General features: G+C 41.9%; 1 long non-coding RNA gene across 1 annotated transcript; it reads right to left on the bottom strand.

Annotated features, from left to right (window-relative positions):
- Nucleotides 1-12,604: 12,604 nt before the first annotated feature.
- On the bottom strand, nt 12,605-15,048 carry LOC107826280 (uncharacterized). The gene is made up of 3 exons (XR_012705114.1): nt 14,699-15,048; nt 13,680-13,739; nt 12,605-13,340 (listed from the first exon to the last, which is right to left on the bottom strand). It is a non-coding gene; the product is annotated as an uncharacterized LOC107826280 (long non-coding RNA).
- Between the last annotated feature and the right edge of the window lie 2,823 nt (nt 15,049-17,871).

The raw sequence follows: 17,871 nt of genomic DNA, 5'->3' as shown, positions 1-17,871 counted from the left end.
CGAGCCACGTTATAGTTGGCCGGGTACGGCACCTATTGTGCAACCACTGATCAGTTGGGTTTTACCGAGCTCCACGTGGCCGGGTACGATTCTACCGAGCCTATTATGGCCGGGTACGATATGATGATGATGATGCCCACAGAGGCGAATGCTTTAAAGGTTTATGTATTTATACATATGTATCATGCATTTCATGTAAGTAGCCCTCAGAGGTACTAAGATGTTACAGGTGGTATATTCTTTATCTTTGCTTACATTACTGATCGTATTTATGGTTCCTTGCCTTACATACTCAGTACTTTATTCGTACTGACGTCCTTTTATTTGTGGACGCTGCATGTCGTGCTGCAGGTCCTGATAGACAGACAGGTGCAGCTCCCCACCACAGTAGACTGTCCAGTTCAGCGGTGATTGGCGAGATCCCTTCTCCGGACTTGCCTTGGTCTTGGTATGCAATTTTTGTTATAGATATTATGGGTATGTCGGGGCCCTGTTCCGGCTATGTTGCAACACTTATGTTCTTTTAGAGGCTCATAGACAAGTGTCGGCTCATGTATAGTTTGGTATGCCTTGTCGGCTAGTTTTTGTTGTATAGTCTTTCATAGTAGCGTGGTAGCTCATACGTTATATGTGGTTTCTTGATTGTCTGGTCATCCCCTGCTATGTATGTTCATGCCGTCATATTTTATTGCTGGTTGTCCATGATCTAGGTCTACCATTTATATTGATCTCTTTAGCCTTAAAAGATAATAATGAAGGTTAGATGAAATGTACGTTGGTGCTCGGCAAGTGTGGTCGGGTGCTAGTCATGGCCCTTCAGTTTGGGTCGTGACACTACTACAAACTAAAACCATACCTGTGATAATGGCATCGGATGCCTCAGCCTTATGCTTGGCTGGGAAAGCATAACATCGGGGCTGGGTCCCACCACTCTGAACTACATCCCTAGGACGGTCTCCTGTGGTTGGCCTCTACCTCTAGCAGCCTGACCTCCACCTATAACACCTCTACCTCCACCTCTACCTGTCTGACCCCTGCCCCTAGCTGGCTGAGCGGGCGGTGGAACACCCGATGCCTAAACCATGGCACGAGAACTCTAATGCTGAGAATTACTTGATGCTCGAGGGCAAAATCTAGTAATGTGCCTCAGATCGCCACAAGTAAAACAAGTCCTCAACTGCGGGAACAACTGACCCTGAAACTGACCCTGACGGCCTGAGTAACCACCCTAAAAACTCAAGAGCGGAGGTGCACAAATAGGAGCTGGTGATGCACTCTAGGGTAGCTGATTTGAATACTGTATATGATAACCACAACCACCTGGAGCAATATGAGAAGTTTGAAGTGCTGAATGAAATGGCCTGGGAGGATGGCCTCTACCAAAAGAATCCCTTCCTCCAGACGAGGCACCATTGAACCTACCAGAATGACGAGGCTTCTTGTCAGACCCCTGGCCGCTCCCCTGAGCTAGAACTATCTCCATCCGCTTGGCCCCATTGGCCGCTTCCTGAAAAGAAATCTCACTCCCTGTAAGGCCATCTGCAATCAAATAGTCTGAGAGAGTCCCTCAATGAACCTACTCACTCACTCACTCATTCTCTCTCTCTCTTTCTCTCTCTCTCTCTCTCTCTCTTTCTCTCGGTGGGGAGTATAAGAAGAGCATGACAAGCCAAACCAACAAACCTAGTCTTATACTGGGTGACACTCATAGAACCCTGCTGGACGCGCTCAAACTGCCTCCGATAATTCTCTCTCCTGGTGATAGGGAGAAACTTCTCCAGAAATAGCTGAGAGAACTGATCCCAAGTTAGAGCTGGTGACCCAGCTGGTCTAGCCAAACAATAATCTCTCCACCACTTCTTGGCGGAACCTGATAGACGAAAAGTAGCAAAGTCTACCCCATTGGTCTCCACTACCCGCATGTTTCGCAAACCTCGTGACAGCTGTCCAAGTAATCCTGGGGATCCTCTGAAGATGTACCACCATAGGTGGTAGTAAAAAGCTTGGTGAACCTTTCCAGCCTCTACAAGGCATCAACATACATAACTGACCCATCACCGGTCTGTGCCACAACACCCGGTGGAACTACCCCAACTGGCTGAGCTGCTGGAGTCTGAAACTAGGGAACCATCTGCTCCGGAGTGCGAGTAGTAGAAGTCTGGGATCCCTCTCCTGCTTGAGAGATAGTTGGTGCTACAGGGAATATGTCTGCTTGAGTGACGCTCTCCATAAGGCCCACTAGACGGACCAGAGCATCCTGAAGTACCGGGGTGGCGATGAACCCCTCTGGAACCTGAGCTGGCCCTGCTGGAACTGTCTGGGTCGGAATCTCGTCCTCAAACTCTACCTGAGGCTCCGCCATTGGTGCTGCTGCTCGAGCTCTAGGCTGAGCCTTGCCTCTGCCTCGGCCTCTAGCACGGCCTCGGCCTCTAGCATGGCCTCGACCTCTTGTACGACCTCGGCCTCTACCCCTCGTAGGAGTTGCCACTGGGGGATCGGGCTACTGGTTAGCTAATGATGCGGTACGTGTTCTTAGCATCTGTGAAAGAACAAAGTGGAAGTTCAATTAGCATTGAGAAGAAAGGAATAGATGTGAAATTTTTCCTAAACTCTGTAGCCTCTTGGGACAAGCACAGACGTCTCCGAATCGATCTCTGATACTAACTTGTCACGACACGAATTTTTCCACCTTCGGGAGTCGTAGTGGCGCCTACTCGTGAAAGCTAGGTAAGCCGACAGTTACAGTTTTACCACTATTATTATTAATTTAACAAGAATAGATAATAACTAAAAAATAAAATAATTATGAAATACGGAAGTGATATAGCAAACCAATATTTCTAATACATAGCTACCCTGAAGATCTGGTGTCACAATCCACGAACGACTAAGATTTACTACAAATATAAGTCTGAAAGAAGTACAATTGTTCTCAAAATAGACGAGACAGAAGAAACTAAAACGGGGAAAGGGGACTTCAGGCTCTGCGAACACCACCAGATCTACCTTGGTCTCCCTGGACTGAAGGCCGTAACCTCGAATCTACTCACAGGATCCGGCATCGAGATCTGCACAAAAATGCAAAGTGCAGTATCAATACAACCATCCCTATGTACTGATAAGTGTCGAGCCTAACCTCGACGAAGTAGTGCTGAGGCTAGGACACGACAACCATATTAACCTGTGTAGTTAATCATATACGAATGAAACAATAATAACAGGAAATAACAAATAAAGATAGGAAGGGGAAACATGCTGCGGGGGATATCAAATTCTAGCAGTAATTTAATAGAGAAGCATAATGAACACCATATTTGTATCAGTAGGAATAAGGAATCTGTAACACGTGCACGACATCACCCTTCGTGCTTTTACTCTCATTCTCACCATAAGAAATAACAGAAATGGAACGGTATCGTCCTTCATGCATTAACTTTCATAATCATGGCACAACATCACCCTTCGTGCATTAGCTCTTAAATCATGACACGGCATCACCCTTCGTGCATTAACACTCACAATATCATGCACGGAATCACCCTTCGTGCATTAACACTCACTCACAATATCATGAACGGCATCACCCTTCGTGCTTTACACTCTTCCTCACCCAAACAATAGAAACAATACATACCGGTAAGGGAATTAACAATAGAAACAAATACAACCCAACAAGGAAATCAAAAATAGAAACAACTACATCCCGTCAAGGGAATCAACTATAACCAATCTCGTTCTAATAGTTAATTCACAAAATAAATCTCAACTTGAGCCAATACTCAATAATGGTCATTTAACAAGAAATTATCATAAGTCTCGTTCAACAGTGATAATCATCAATTAAGCATGGACAATACATAATAAGAGTCACAACAATCATGGGATAAGACTCACAGGCATACCTGAAACTAACGTGTAGATACTCGTTACCACACCTATACACCGTACTCAACACTAACACGTAGCAAATAAGACCACAACACCTATTTCCTCAAGCTAAGGTTAGACCAAACACTTACCTCAATTCCACGGACAAAATCAAGCCTCAATTACCGATTTACTTCTCGGTTCCACTTCCAATCCACTTGTATCTAGTCATAATTTACTTAATAACATCAATAAATACTAAACAAACCAATTCTAATGCATGAATATAGATTTCCCAATGTTTTCCCAAAAGTCAAAAACCTACCCCGGGCCAGCTTGGTCAAAACTCGAAGTTCAAACCAAAACTCGATTACCCACTCACCCACGAACTCAAATATGCAATTGGTTTTGAAATCCAACCTCAATTTGAGGTCCAAATCCCCAAAATTTGAAAATCCTAATTTCTACCCAAGAACACCCAATTTCTTATGAAAAACCCTAGATTTTGAAGTGAAATCATGTAAAAAGATGAATTAGATTGAAGAAGATGAGTTAGAAATCACTTACCTATGATTTGGAGAAGTTTGGGTCTTTGAAAAACCGCCTAGGGATGTTTAGGGTTTTGTTATTTTTGAAATAAAATAAAATAATGAAAAGTCATGTATATATATGTACGCCTCAAGTCCCTGCCACCGCTGTCAGTGGAAAAATGGGCGCTGCAGTAGAACCTGGCCCCTGGCCACCACTATCAGCAGAAAAATGGACGTTGCAACAGAACCTGGTCCCTACCCACTATTGTCAGCGAATTTCCAGAGCTGTCACAGAACCTGGTTCAGAGACCTGCGATTCTGCAACTTTTCAGGTCCAGGTATTTTTCTAAGTTTCAAAACACTCTGTGGCCTATTGAAACTCACCTGAGCCCCCGGGGCTTCAAACCAAACATGCACGCAAGTCTAAAAAATCATACGGACTTGTTGTGCGATCAAATCAAAAAAATAACACCTAAAACTACGAATTTAACCTCAAAACTCATGATTTTCTCAAGAACACTTCAAATTCACTAGTTCTCAAACATACGTCTGAATCACGTCAAATGAACTCCGATTTCCACCAAATTTCACAAATAGTACTTAAACATTATAACAAACCTGTACCCGGCCCCGGAACCAAAATTACGGGCCTGATACTAACGAGTTCAAACATTAATTTATTTCTTTATTTCCTTAAAAATCCAGCATAACAATTTTCTTCAAAAATTTATTTCTAAGGCTAGGGACCTCGGAGTTCAATTCCGGGCATACGCCCAAGTCCCATATTTTACTGCGAACCTCCCGGGACCGTCAGAACGCGGATCCGGGTCCGTTCACGCAAAATGTTGACCAAAGTCAACTAAAAATAAAATATTAACTCTCAAAAATTATTGATTCATATATTTCCACATAAAATCTTTTCGTATTCACACCCGCACTGAGCATGCAAATCGAGGTGAACAAAATTAAAATGTTTCTAAGGCTAATGAGCCCGGAATGATATCTTATGTCATAACATGACCCTTTGGGTCATCACAGAAGATCCGCTTCAGGACCAGCTGCCCCAGTGTGAACTGTGTGGCTTTGAGCCTTTTGTTGAAAGCTCTGGACATTCTGTTTTGGTAAAATTGACTATGACATAATGCATTCATTCTTTTCCTGTCAATAAGAGATAATTGTTCATAGCGACTCTGTATCCACTCTACATCACTGAGTTCTGCTTCCTGTATAATTCTCAAAGAAGGAATTTCGACCTCGGTAGGAATGACAGCTTCAATACCGTAAACCAGCATATAGGGAGTTGCTTCAGTTGATGTGCGGACTGTAGTACGATATCCCAATAAGGTAAATGGTAATTTCTCGTGCCATTGCTTGTGGTTGTCTACCATTTTCCTTAGAATTTTCTTGATGTTCTTGTTAGCAGCCTCCATGGCTCCATTCATTTGAGGTCTGTATGTTGTGGAATTCTTATGCCTGATTTTGAAGGTTTTACACATAGCTTTTATTAATTCAGTATTGAGGTTGTCGGTGTTGTCGGTGATAATAGATTCTGGTACCCCCAAATTGACAAACAATACGGTCCCTGACAAAATCTGTGATGACTTTCTTGGTTACAACCTTGTAAGATGCAGCCTCAACCCATTTTGTGAAGTAGTCTATGACCACTAAAATGAACCTATGCCAATTCGAAGCGGCAGTCTCGATCGGACTGATGACATCCATTCCTTAAGCGGGAAAAGGCCAAGGTGCACTTATTGCATTGAGTTTATTTGGTGGTACCCGTATCATATCTGTATGTATTTGGCACTTATGACACTTTTGGACATACCTGATGCAATTCGTTTCCATAGTCATCCAAAAATATCATGCTCTCAATATTTTCTTGGCTAAAACAAAACCGTTCATGTGTGGTCCACAAGTTCCGACATGTATCTTTTTGAGCAGTTTGGAAACTTCCTTAGCATCAACGCACAGTAATAATCCTAGGTCTGGAGTCCTTCTGTACAAAATTCCTTCGTGGAAGAAATGATTGGATAATCTTCAGAGTGTGCGTTTCTGAGTATGGTTTGCATTCTCCAGGTATTCTCCTTTTGCCAAGTATTCCTTGATATTGTGGAACCACATATTCTCCATTTTTTCTTCAACATGAGCACAATAGGCTGGCTTATTATGGGTTGTTACTGGAATAGGGTCGATGATATTCTTATCCGGGTGCTGTATCATGGAAGACAAAGTAGCCAGTGCATCTCCGAACTCGTTCTGGATTCTCGGAATATGTTTGAATTCTATCTTTGTGAACCTCTTCATCAACTCTTGCACGTAATACAAATATGGAAATATTTTGGTATTCTTGGTAGCCCACTCTACTAGAACCTGATGTACCAGATGGTCTAAATCACCAATTACCAGCAATTCCTGGATATTCATGTCAATGGCCAAATTGAGCCCCATGGTGCAAGCCTCGTATTCTGCCATATTGTTGGTGCACGGAAACCTGAGCTTCGCGGATACCGGATAATGCTGACCTGTCTCTGACACCAAAATAGATCCAATATCCACTCCTTTGAAATTCGCAGCCCCATCAAAGAACATTCTCCAACCATCATAGGTTTTGGTGATATCTTCTCCTACGAATGATACTTCTTTATCGGGAAAATACATTTTCAGTGGTTCGTATTCTCCTCCTATAGGATTTTCTGCAAGATAATCTGCTAATGCATGCCCCTTGATCGCCTTTTGGGTCACATAGACAATATCAAATTCACTCAACAGTATATGCTATTTTGCTAGTTTCCCTGTAGGCATGGGTTTCTGAAAAGTGTATTTTAGAGGATCCATCCTTGATATGAGGTATGTAGTGTAGGCACGGAAGTAGTGCCTCAATTTCTAAGCTATCCATGTCAGGGCGCAGCAGGTGCATTCCAGCAAGGAATACCGTTCTTCATAGGGTGTGAACTTCTTACTCAGATAGTATATGGCCTGCACTTTTCTCCTCATTTCGTCGTGTTGTCCCAGGACACAACCGAAAGCTCCATCTAATACAGACGGATAGAGTAGTAGAGGTCTCCCAGGTTCCGGCGGGACCAGGACTAGAGGTATGGACAATTATTCCTTGATTTTGTCAAAAGCTTTTTGGTAGTCTACAGTCCAACTTGTTGTGATATCTTTCTTCAGCATTTTGAAAATTGGCTCACAGATCACGGTCGATTGCATGAAGTGACTGATGTAATTGAGATGCCCCAGGAAGCTCACCATATCTTTCTTGCTCTTCGGAGGTGGCAAATCTTGGATAGCTTTGACCTTTGAAGGGTCTAGTTCAATCCCTCGGCGACTGACGATGAAACCTAGTAGTTTTCCAGCAGGGACTCCAAAGGCACACTTTGCAGGATTCAGTTTCAGATTGTACCTTCGAAGCCGATTAAAGAATTTCCTTAAGTCTGCTATATGATCTGTGCTTCTTCTGGATTTGAAAATGATGTCGTCTACGTACACCTCTATTTGTTTGTGAATCATTCCATGGAAAATAGTCATCATAACTCTCATATAAGTGGTTCCAGCATTCTTCAGACCAAACAACATCATTTTATAATAATACATCACTCACTGAGTAATAAAGGTTGTTTTCTCGGCATCTTCTTCATCCATCCAGATCTGATAGTATCCCGCGAATCAATCCACAAAGGAATGGAGTTCATGCTTGGCATAATTGTCATTTAGTATGCGTATATTGGGCAACGGGAAATCATCTTTGGAACTTGCTTTATTTAAATCCCGATAGTCGACACATATTCTGACCTTCCCATCCTTCTTCAGAACTGGCACGACGTTAGCCAACCAAGTAGGGTATTCAACCACTTTGAGAACCTTAGCTTTGATCTATTTGGTGACTTCCTCTTTGATTTTCAGACTCATATCCGGGTTGAACTTTCTGAGTTTCTACTTTATAGGTGGACACATCGGATTGGTAGGTAGTTTATGAGCCACTATAGACATTCTCAAACCAGTCATATCATCATAAGACCACGCAAAAAATATCTTCATACTCCTTCAGGAAATGGGCGTACTCTTCTTTCTCTGATGGTGACAGGCGAATGCTTATGCGATTTTCTTTGACTGTTTTAGAATCTCCCAAATTGACTATCTCGATTTTGTACAAATTTGACTTAGGCCTGTTCTCGATATTTTCCACTTCTCTAACAATTTTCTCAGGTATTATATCTTCTTCTTATATTTCCTCGGAATCACTATCCTTATGTTGCGTTGTCTCATTACATGTCACAATCGTCGGTTCATTAGGATAAGTAATAATAATGTAATAGAGAGAAAATGTAAAGGATAATGATAAATACTAAAATAACAATGCATTAAATAAATCTTGAAAACATTAAAATAAGTTCGGCCCAATGGCTCGAGCAATTATTTCAAAATAAAATGCGTCTAAAATAAAATACTGAAAAATGTCTTAAATGCTAAACATTGCTTTTTAAAAATAGATCATGCTAATTGCCAGGCTACCCTGGAACTCAACGGGCCCAGGATGATACAGTAGTCCAGTTCTTGAGAACAACTCCCTTTCCCACTGTCCAAATTGTAAGGTCTTCCTCCTCCTCCTCCTCCCCAACTATTGCATTGTAGTCCATGCCTTCATCGTCCAGAAATAGATTCCTCAGGCTAGCTAAAGCCTCATCTTCTTCAGATCCCCATATCACGTCAGTCTGTTGAAATGTCTAGTGCAAATGCGGTATTGGCTGTTCAAGAGGGTAATAAGGACCACGCCATGGTGGTGACCAATTCTGATACTCGTGCCAGGTGTATTCATACCCCAGCCCAAAAGTTGTGCCATGGCGCTTTAGCTGTATTGGTTTGGTGATCCCTTGGAGATTCTTGCCGAGACCCTTGCCAGGTTCGTACCTTGTCCATAACAATATGCTTTCGATCTTATTGCTTCACCATTTGTCTTTCTCAATTGCATTGACATGCTCGATGCGATGGTACATCTCTCCCCCCATTTTCTTTTTATTTTCAACAACTGGAACAGTTTGATTGGTATAAATAAGGTTACTTCCATCCCCCGTGGATGATTACTTCCCGATGATTCCATTCAAATTTTATAGCCTGGTGTAGAGTGGAGGCTACCGCCCTAGCAACATGTATCCATGGTCGACCCAACAATAGGTTATTTGTGGCGGATATGTCCAATACTTGAAATTCTACATCAAACCAAGTTGGGCATCTGCAAATATAGATTGATTTCCCTAATCGTGGCCCTTTGATACCCATCGAATGCTTTCATGTTCATAGTTCCTGCTCGTATCTCATGCAAACCTTTACCCAACTTCTTCAAAGTAGTCAACGGACAACTATTGAGACTCGAACCCCCATCTATTAGGACTCTGACAATGAATTTATCCTCAAATTATACTGTGATATACAGTGCCCTATTGTGACTCAATCCTTTGGGTGGCAGTTTGTCTTCGTGAAAAGTGATCTTGTGGCTTTCCAATACTTGCCCTACCATATTAGCCATTTCTCCACTGGTGATATTATTGGGTACATAAGCTTCGTTCAACACTTTTATCAATGCATTCCTATGCACCTCAGAATTTTGTAGTAGTGATAGAATGGATATCTGAGCAGGGGTTTTGTTCAGATGATCGACCACAGAATACTCTCTTGCTTGCACCTTTCTCCAAAGATCATCCAGGCCAGTTTCAATGATAGGTGGCTTGGGAGCGGCTTCTTTGCTTGTTCCTCCTAAATGCTCGGGCGTATAAACCATACCAGTTCTGGTCATGCCTTGTGCTGCACCTGTTTTCTCCATTTTCCCCTTTCCTTTCCTTCTCACTTCTGCAGCATAGTCTCATGGTATAGCATTGGAATTAAAGGAAGGTGTAAGTTCTACCATTACAGTAAATGTTGTGGTCACTTCCACCTCAAACGGAGTTGGCATGGCTGAGGGTGTAGTTACTTCAACCTCGAACGGAGTCGGTTTGGTTACTTCAACCTCAATTGGTGGCTGAATCTATACTACAATAGGTGTGAGAATGACTGGAGATATTTTAGATTAATCCCCTTGACGAATGAGTCCGATCGATCCTTTCAGATCCCATTCTTCATCAGTTTCTATCACATTCACCTCTTTGCCTATATGATCCGGGAGGGGGTTGTTGCGGAGATTTGGTGCGACCTCTTTGGCTTGTATAACCTTGGTGTCAGTTAACGTCTGGATCTTATCCTTCAAAGTGCGGCATTCATCAATAGTATGACCTTTCATGCCCGGGTGGTAGGCACATGTCTTGTTTGGATTGACTTACTGAGAGGAGTTTTCCATGCCAACGGCGTGAATGGGAGTGACATAACCGGCAGCCTTTAGTCTTTCATACAACTGATCGATGGGTTCAACAATAGGAGTATATTGTCTAGGTGGTCTACGGTCGAAATTTGGTCTGGGTTTTTGGTAGTTTTGGCGAGCTGGTGGTGGTGAGTGTTAATATGCAGGTTGGGTGTTATAGGTATGGTAAGTGGCGATGGGTTGTTGGTATTGGGAGGTGAAAGCTGATATGTGGGTGATAGTGTTTGGTATGTGAGGGAGACTTCGGACCTTGGGCTACCATTACTGCACCAACTTCTTTCTTTTTAGAGATACCCCCTAACTGCAAGGTTTTGTTTTTAGCCTGCAGTGCCTCAAAATTTGTCACTATTCCACTTTTAATTCCTTCCTCTGTTCTTTCTCCTAGTTTGATGATATCAGAGAACTTATGATTTTCAATGACTATCAACCTCTCATAGTATAGTGGATCTTGAGCTCTGACTTTTGTCACTATGATTTCTTCCATCGCCTTACTTACCTTTGCAGCTTCCGACCTCCATCGAGTAGCATACTCACGAAAAGTTTTTGTTGGCTTCTTCTTAAGATTCTGAATATAGAAGGTGTCTGGCGTATTTTCTATATTGAACCTGAACCGATCCATAAAATCTGACGCCATACTTACCCAATTAACCCATTTGTTTGGGTTTTGACTGTTGTACCAGGACAGGGTGTCTCCAGTGAGGCTCCTCATGAACAACTTCATGTGGATTCTTTTGTCTTTACCAACCCCTATGAGCTTTTCACAATATGTTCTCAAGTGAACCTTTGGGTTACCTGTCCCGTCGAACATTTTGAACTTAGGAGGTTTGTAACCCTGTGGTAGTTCTACATCTGGCTAAATACACAAATCTTCATAATTCAAACCTTTGATGCCTTTACCACCTTCAACACCTTGGACTTGGCTTGTAAGTTTCTTGAGTTCTTCCGCCATATTCTTGATGATCAGGTCCTTCTCAGTGGATTCAGGTATGTATAAGGTTTGTTGTGGAGTGTGGGATAAAGTTTCTATGTATATGGGGTTGCTTTGATGGACTCTAGGAATTTGGGCACAGTGGTGGTTGTTGGTTGAGTTTTGAGGATCGAGGGTAGGTTGTGGTGCGTTTGAGGAGTGTGGTAGGTGGTGGTTTGTGGATACTGGGTTGGATGATGATGATGATGCTGTGGAGGAGTCGGTACTGGAGGAGGATTGGGATTTTGAGGAGGTGTGGCATATTGGTGAGGTGCGGGAGGATTCTGTTGGTTTTGTATGTTCTAGGGAGATGCTGGATTTTTAATGTTTTGTTGGTTGACATCGGGGACGTTCAGGATAAGGGAAAGGTTGGCCAAGTTTTGGACCTGCTCAAGTTCCCCTTGTATCTCCAGTATCTTCTGTTCCAACATAAAACCAAGTTATTCTGTGCCGGAGTACTCCGACCATCCGAAGTCTCGACATTCTCTGCATGCATAGTGTTGTCTTTCCTGATACCACTCGCATCATCCATTTTGACTTTTCCCTTGCTTTTAGATCACTTGGAGGAGGAGGAGGTGGAAGACTTATAGATCTGGTATGATATGATGATGATGCCAGTATGCATAAACCAGCCTTAGGGGATGGGAATAAACAAATAAAGAAAAGAAAAAAAATAAAAAGGTAAACAAGTCAGTAAGGGGTATTAAAAATATGTCTGCGATATTTAAACACATATTGCGGAATTACAATTTCGCATCATAATTTAGGGACCTCATTGTGCCCGAGGTAGGCCTAAGCGACATATAGATTTGGAGAAAACTGATGCCAATAACTGCGTCATTGCATTAATATGATAAATGAACCAAATCTCTACTAAAAAGACAATAATGATAAAGAGTCACTAATGACATTTGCGTTATTACAACCAAAGTCTAAAACGAGTTTGCAAAGCAAGTAAAACATCGTTCCTAATCTATTTGGTCCCAAAGGTACCTTCTCCATGCTTGGCCTTCTTTGCTCCATCGATCAGATTCCCAGGTCGTGCATGTCCAACAGAAGATATACCCTTGCTATGAGCCCTCCTTCATTGCCATCCATATTTTGACAGCCTGCTACCCTGTTTCTCATCTTCCTTTCAAGTTCCATCAACCCCTGCTCTAAATATTCCAACCTCTCTGTTGCCTTAGTAGCAATTTCTCTCCACCCGTTGATTGCTTCCATGTCCACTTTGTAATGTTCCAAATGCCTGGATTTAGACTCGAAAGCCCTTTTGTGCAACATCCTGTATTTGATTTGTGCTTCAGAAACGTTGTCTACAACCCTGTTCTTTAGATTAATCCCTGGCTTGACATCCCCTGCTATATCATCTACCAACCATGATGGATGGAAGTGCACACGGCCGACATGATACTGATCTGGCTCGATGGTATCTTTCTCCACAATGACCTTTTGATGGCACATGTGTTGTGCCTCGAACTTGAATGGAATGGTGTTCCCCTGGAAGTCTGCCTTGTACTGAACCATTTGGAAACTCGTGGTATAACATGTGTCACGCCTCGAACCTGGGAGCGAGACTGGCACTCAGTGCCTCAACTATCCTTGCGTATCACCTGTGACTCAAAGACTTTGAACATGTAATGTCATAATTTTGGACATGGCCTACAAGAAAATGTGCGATGTAAAATATAAAACTGAATAGAGACTAACACTGACTAACCATCAATATAAGGCTGGGCCGGCAAGGCCGTCATATTTACTACAACTGACAAGCTAACAAAATATACGTACAGGGCCTACCAGACCAACATACGGTATTAACTGACACGACATATCTACAAGCCTCTAATAATAGATGTACTATGATCGGAACAGGGCCCTGACCTACCCATAACCTATCTACATATATACACAAGATGCACACCACACTGCTAGACCTGGTAACTCCGAAAGAAGGGGAGCTTACCGATAAAGCTGATCTCGGGCAACACCTACTGAGGAGGTCTACCCGTCTATCTGTCTGACCCTGCATGCATGAAATGCAGCGCCCCCAGAAAAGGGACGTCAGTACGAAATAATATACCGAGTATGTAAGGCAATATACTGAAACTGAAACTGAAATTGAACTGATAATATAACAACTGAGAACAACTAGGAGTCAAAGAAAACTCGAAGATATGCTCATCTGATAATACTGACTCAATTCTCTCAATATAGTAAGTAAAATAGCTGTCCGACCCTATAAAGCTCGGTATACATATATATTTGTTCTGCCGTAGTAGGCTCGCTCATAAGCGCTCGGCCATACTAGGCTCTGTATCTCGATCAACTGGGCTCGCCCATATGCGCTCGGCCACAGTAGGATCGTCATATAACTTACCATCTGATCAGAGGTTGCCCAATAGGAGCCTGCCCATCGATTATAGCTCGATGGTAATAAAAATACTTTTAATACTGTATATATGTAACCTCTCTGCTCTGTTGACTAAGAGAAGGAAGTACTCAAATGAATATAAAGTCCTGATAAGAAGAATATGGTAACTTACAAAACTTGGAAAATATTAACCTTATGCATGTATTTAAAGTAGTTGTCTGTGATAACACTTGCAGTACTAATCATATATGAGCCTTTTGTTAACCTAAAATTCTTAATCATATGACGAAGGCAGTAGTATTTCCCAGGAGGTTGCACCTAATTTTGTGCATAAGACTAACTTATATTTGTTTCACTTCTTTCTAGGAATATCATGGATACCCTTATTGAAAAGGTTCTGTTGTACATTCAAACATGAAATGCAAATTAACAATTGGCTTTATGAACAAGCTTCCCGTTATTAGAGGGAAAAGTATATATACAGGACTACTTGTTTAAATAGACAAATATACGTAAATTCCGGGATATGAATTTTTCCTTATACTTCGTCACCAAACTTGTGTAATGACAAGATCATGCCAAAATGAAGGAAGAGCTTAGCCTTAACATACCTGGAGTAGGGAAAACTCCGTATAATATTTCGTTGGAAAACATTTGTTGATTGAACAAAATTGGCCCCTGCTCCTTAGAAATTCACGAACAAAAATTGTTTCTGGTTTCCCAAAATTTTTGGAACGAAATCACGTTTTTGGTTTTTCTTGAAATTGTGAGAGGAACGTTTCTGAAGTTTGGTTGAATTTGAAATTTGTTCTGCCTCAAATGTTCTTGATTATATTGCCAAAGCAATGAAAATGACGCCAAGACACTTATATGAGGCTAAGGACAGGTTCTAGATGAGATTTTACTAAAGAAAGACTTAGTCTTTTAAGTCATTATTAAATTAGTCCTAGATAGCCACCTAGATGTATAACTACTGAGCCATTCCTAAGATTTGTGGCTTCTTTCCACGATGGGTATATTTTATAAATTTTTATCCACTTATTACTTAACTGGGTAATATTCTGTTATCCGGTAATTAATCAATTACCCGCATAATTTAAAAATTACCATAAATTACTTAAAATTCTATTTATTTTTAAAATACTTCATATATACTTTATATATTATACTACCGTGGTCATATGGTACTAGTTCATAATTATCGGGTATTATCGCTCGACCCGTATTTAATTCCAAATTGACCACTTTCAACGAAACTCATTTTCTTTAATCTGTGTATCCCTTTATCCTTCATAATACTTATTTTTTTTTGCTTGTTATAAATAGCTTAAGTACGTCAAGATGATCTCATCCCCGCGTCTATGTCGGTTAACTAAAAACAAAATTGTAACGTACGAAAATAAGAGATGTAACATCCTTCCCCCCTTAGAAACATTCGTCCTCGAATGTTCAACTCCCCGTCTTTGGCAAGGTCATCTCTGTAAAACACCACTATCAACTCTCCCCGTAGAAGCTTAATAATCTAACGACATTCAGGACCATAATTATGAATAACGATGATAGCCTCTCATAACCAACGTAAGAATTTATACACATACCTTATGATTATGATGTCTCAGTCGAATCCTTTTCTGGAGGAGGAAATAAGTAGGGATATTTAGACTTCATGTTTTTCTCGGCTTCCCAAGTCATTTCTTCCACATTATTGTTTCTCCAAAGTACTTTCACGTAGGCTACCTCCTTATTCCGCAGCTTGCAGATTTGTCGGTCTAGGATGGCAATCGGAACTTCCTCGTATGATAGGTTCTCTGTAATCTGTACATCATCCATGGGCACTACTCGGGTAGGATCTCCAATGCACTTCCGTAACATAGATACGTGAAATACTGGATGAACAGACTCCAATTCCGAGGGAAATTCTAACTCGTAAGCTACTTGGCCCACTCTCCGAATGATCCTATAAGGCCCAATATATCGTGGGCTAAGCTTGCCTCTCTTGCCAAATCTCATTACACCTTTCATAGGTGACACCTTTAAGAATACCCAATCATTAACCTCGTACTCTAAATCTCATCGCCGCACGTCAGAATATGACTTATGTCGACTCTGAGCTGTCAACAGTCGCTCCCGGATAAGCTTTACCTTTTCTATGGCCTGTTGAACCAGGTCTGGCCCATATAACCCGAATTCTCCAACATCGAACCACCCTATGGGAGATCTGCACCTGCGCCCATATAAAGCCTCGTACGGAGCCATCTGGATACTGGAGTGGTAACTGTTATTATATGAAAACTCGATAAGAGGTAGATGTTCATCCCAACTTCTATTAAAATCCAGCACACATGCTCGCAACATATCCTCGAGCGTTTGAATCGTGCTCTTGACTTGTCCATCTGTTTGTGGATGAAAAGTTGTGCTGAGATTCACCTGAGTTCCTGGACCTTTCTGAAATGACCTCCAAAAATGTGCTGTAAATTGGGCCCCATGGTCATATATAATAGATATGGGTACTCCGTGTAGTCGCACTATCTCCTTAATATATAATTTTGTGTAATCCTCTGCTGTATAGGTAGATCTGACCGGTAGGAAATGAGCTGATTTCGTGAGCCTATCGACTATCACCCATATAGAATCAAGCTTATGATGGGAACGAGGTAAACCTGTGATAAAGTCCATGTTAATCGCCTCCCATTTCCTTGTCGGGATCTCTATAGTCTGCATTAGCCCTCCGGGCTTCTAGTGCTCTATTTTCACCTGCTGGCAACTAGGGCATTGAGCGACATACTCGGCAATGTTCTTTTTCATATCGTTCCACCAATACACATCCTTAATGTCATGAAACATCTTTGTCGACCCAGGGTGAATAGAATACCATGAATAATGTGCTTTCTACATAATCCTGTCTCATAGCCTTGCTACCTTTGGAACACACAAACGACCCTTGTATCTGAGAACCCCATCTCCTTTGAGTTCTAACAACGGCTTCTTCTGTTGTGGAACCCGCTCTCTCAACTTGACTAACTCGGGATCCTCGTATTGCCTCTCCTTTAATTCAGCTATGAGAGATGATTTTGCAGTATTTTGGAGTACAACTCCTCCATTGCCAGAGTTCACTAATCGAACCCCCAAACAAGCCAATTGATGCATCTCTCTTGTCAATTGTCTTTTCTCGGCCTCTACATGTGTTAAGATACCCATAGATCGGCGACTTAAAGCATCTGCTACAACATTAGCTTTCCCTGGATGGTAGAGAATGTTAAAATCGTAGTCTTTCAATAATTCAAGCCATCGTCTTTGTCGCAAATTCAACTCTTTTTGCTTGAGGATATATTGCAGGCTCTTATGATCTGTGAATATATCAACATGCACACCATATAAATAATGCCGCCATATCTTAAGTGCATGGACAACCGCAGCTAACTCGAGGTTGTGGGTCGGATAATTCCGCTCATGCTTCCTTAACTGCCTTGAAGCATATGCAATTACTTTTCCATGTTGCATCAGGACACATCCTAACCCGACACCTCAGGCATCATAATACATGGCATAACCATCTGGACCATCTGGAAGTGCCAGAACTGGCGCTGAGGTCAATCTGTTCTTAAGCTCTTGGAAACTCTGCTCACAGGCCTCTGTCCACTGAAACTTAGTCGCTTTTTGCGTCAGCTTTGTTAATGGTGCTGAAAGAGAAGAAAACCCCTTTACGAACCTCCAATAATATCCTGCTAAGCCTAGAAAACTACGAATCTCTGTCGGAGTGGTAGGTCTAGGCCAGGATTTCACC

The sequence above is a fragment of the Nicotiana tabacum genome, chromosome 22 (genome assembly GCF_000715075.1).
Source record: "Nicotiana tabacum cultivar K326 chromosome 22, ASM71507v2, whole genome shotgun sequence".
Taxonomy (NCBI): Eukaryota; Viridiplantae; Streptophyta; class Magnoliopsida; order Solanales; family Solanaceae; genus Nicotiana; species Nicotiana tabacum.
The sequence above is the reverse complement of the archived record's forward strand: the minus strand, read 5'-3'. Positions and strand labels throughout refer to the sequence as shown.